We start from the raw sequence: 3048 nt of genomic DNA on the forward strand, positions 1-3048 counted from the left end.
TCAGAGATTCCTTCTAGCTCTGAGAATCTAGGATTTGGAGATTTGGAGACATGATGAGAAAAAGGAGAGCGGGGACAGGAGGTTCTTGGTTTGTTCCCCAAGGATTAGAGTTTTCATATAGAAGAGCCAGCAGGTGGCTGTACCTCGAAGATGGAGTGTAAAGGGCAAAAGTGGGAGCTGGGCTGAAAGCTTGGCTCCAAGCAGGGGAGGCAGCCAGTTTACAGGCAAATGCAAGCTATTGTAAGATAAAACTCGAAGGAAAGAAGAACAAGGAAAAAGAGGGAGCAGCATACAACCACCCAAAAAGAGGAGAGAACACAGCCTGGGAAGAAAGTCCTTATGGGAGGTAGTGAGTCTGCAGCTAAGGAGATGGCATAGTAATTGAAATAGAAATGAGGAGAAAGAACCTCAAGGACCAAGGCTGCTGAAGAAAAGGAGACTGGCTTGCGAATAGATGCTATGGGCCCAGGGGAGCAGACCCAGGACAAAGGGGATGAAGGAAAAGCAAGAACCAGGGGAGGCTGGAGAACCTCACCCCGCCAAGTGCCCCCCAGGAATCCAAATGTAGAACCCTCAGATCTCACAGTTCTAGAGCTGGGAGGGTCCTTCAAGACACTCGGTATAATCTCCTACTCCATGCATAATGGAGTTATAGTGCCAAGACCCCCACTCCCTCCACTGTAAATATTGGGAAATGTAACTAGGTGGAACAGTGGTTAGAGTGCTAGACTTGGAGTTGAGAAGATCATAATTCTAATCTTGCCTCTAATACTGTGTGACCATAAGCAAATTACTTAGCCTATTCGTAACTCAGTTTTCCACAGTGAGAATGAAGGGGTTGGATTTCAGAGCTTCCAAGGAACCTTTCTGCTCTAAATCTATGATCCTATATAATACAGACCTGAGTCTCTGGCTACAAATGGAGAAACTCAAAGGAATTTTCCTCTGTGGCTTTGGAGGGTCAATAAGGATCTCCCATAGTCAACCATGGGGGAATAATTATGATGGCTTGCTTTTCTTCAAAGATTAGCCTCCACTTATATGGCTCATCAAAGTTTGCAAAGTGCATTGCACTTGGTATCTTCTTTGGCCATCACAAACTACCACCTTATGAGCTAGGTGCTATCATTATCCCCATCTTACTGTCGAGAAAACTGAGGCTCAGAGAGAGATGTGACTTGTCTAGGGTCATAAAGTCATAGGATTGGCAATTTAGAGCTGAATGGAACTTTAGAGGCCAGAAAATCCAGCTGCTTCATGTTACAGAAAAACTAGGCCCAGATAACTGACTTAGGCCAGGTCAAGAAGAGAGTAAGCCAGGATCTGAGTCAAAATTTGAACCCAAATCTTCCTGATTCCAACTGCAGCATTCTATCCAACCTTGCCACCCTTCCTCTCTGGGCACTTCTCCTGGCTACAAGTCCAGTTGCTTCCACTCACATTGAGGCTTACAAAAGACCTCCAAAGGTCTTCAGGAGCCCATCGACCCCTTCAGAGGGACCAGGGCAAGTGACTCATGTTGGAAATTTTCTCTCAGGAGGGATCTGCTCCCAGCACTGTTCAAAGAACTGACAAGTTATTCCTGAACGATGGACTCCTGTTGGGAGCTATTAAGAGAAATTGGAATCTCAAGTAGATATTTTTATCTGGACCCCCTCAAAAGATCAATACAGACTGGCAGAGCCCTGTATTGACTTTCCTCCCTATCGGGACTACGGGACGAGACAGGTGTGGGATATCTAAGATAAAAATCTGAGATTCCTCTTTTGGTTCCTTTCATAATTCTCACCTTCCTTCAAAATGCATTATAGTCTTATTGAAAAAGCTTTGGGCTCTCAGCACTCCAGCAGGAGGGGAGCTAACTCTATTCCCCTTTGCCCGAGAACACAGATGGCTGGTACGGCCAAGGTCGAACCCTTGGCATGGCATTTTGCCCAGAATTAAAGTAAAATAATGAGGCTCAAAAAATTGTTTAATAAGGGGGCAGCTGGGTAGCTCAGTGGATTGAGAGTCAGGCCTAGAGACAGGAGGTCCTAGGTTCAAATCCAGCCTCAGACACTTCCCAGCTGTGTGACCCTGGGCAAGTCACTTGACCCCCATTGCCCACCCTTACCACTCTTCCACCTATAAGTCAATACACAGAAGTTAAGGGTTTAAAAGAAATAATTTAAAAAAAGTGTCAAGGCCGAGAAACTGATGGGGCTTTCCAACCTAATGGAGATGTCCCAGGCTCCACTTAAAAATAACACATGTAGTTGATAGTTTAGCATAGGTTTTTTTGTCTATGCCTAGAGGCTTCTAAGGCTTTTGTTTTGATTATAGTAAAAATCTTGCTCTCTGTAACTGTGGGAAACTTTCTTGGGCTTTTGGGGGAAGGGGATCTTTAATTTCCTTTATAATAAAGTGGCTACTTCAGTATTTTTTGAAGTACTATGAGCTAGCTAACAAGCTGTGCTTCCAATCTGTTTCATTCTTTGCATCCGATGACCACCCAGGCCACTCAGATTAGAGCAGGACCTCTATAATAAATGGCACCCAAATAGGGACTTGAACCCTGGACCCTCAGATTAAGAGTCTGATGCTTTACCAACTGAACTATCCGGGCATTTCACACATACTCTAACAAATATATGACATCCTTTCCACAGATCAATAAATCACATCTAATATTGCTAAAGAAATCTGGAGGAAAAAAAAGAAAGTTTATTATTCAGAAAATTGAGTAACTCTAGCAAGGAACTGGCTAAGCTAGGATGAATTCTTGGATCAAATTTAGTCATTGGTGGGGCCATAAGAGTTACAGACCATCTTAATTTCTTTTAAAACTTTATGGGGCAAACCCGGCCTCAGCCACTTCCCAGCTGTGTGACCCTGGGCAAGTCACTTGACCTCCATTGCCCACCCTTACCAATCTTCCACCTATGAGACAATACACCGAAGTACAAGGGTTAAAAAAAACAAACAAAAAAAAAACTTTATGGGGGGGGGGCAGCTGGGTAGCTCAGTGGATTGAGAGTCAGGCCTAGAGACAGGAGGTCCTAGGTTCAA

The 3048-nt window shown here is 44.3% G+C and overlaps 1 non-coding gene across 1 annotated transcript; it reads right to left on the bottom strand.

Moving 5' to 3' along the window:
- Window positions 1-2532: 2532 nt before the first annotated feature.
- Window positions 2533-2605, bottom strand: TRNAK-CUU. Its single transcript has one exon. It is a non-coding gene; the product is annotated as a tRNA-Lys (tRNA).
- Window positions 2606-3048: the final 443 nt, after the last annotated feature.

This window comes from Gracilinanus agilis, chromosome 5 (assembly GCF_016433145.1).
Source record: "Gracilinanus agilis isolate LMUSP501 chromosome 5, AgileGrace, whole genome shotgun sequence".
Taxonomy (NCBI): Eukaryota; Metazoa; Chordata; class Mammalia; order Didelphimorphia; family Didelphidae; genus Gracilinanus; species Gracilinanus agilis.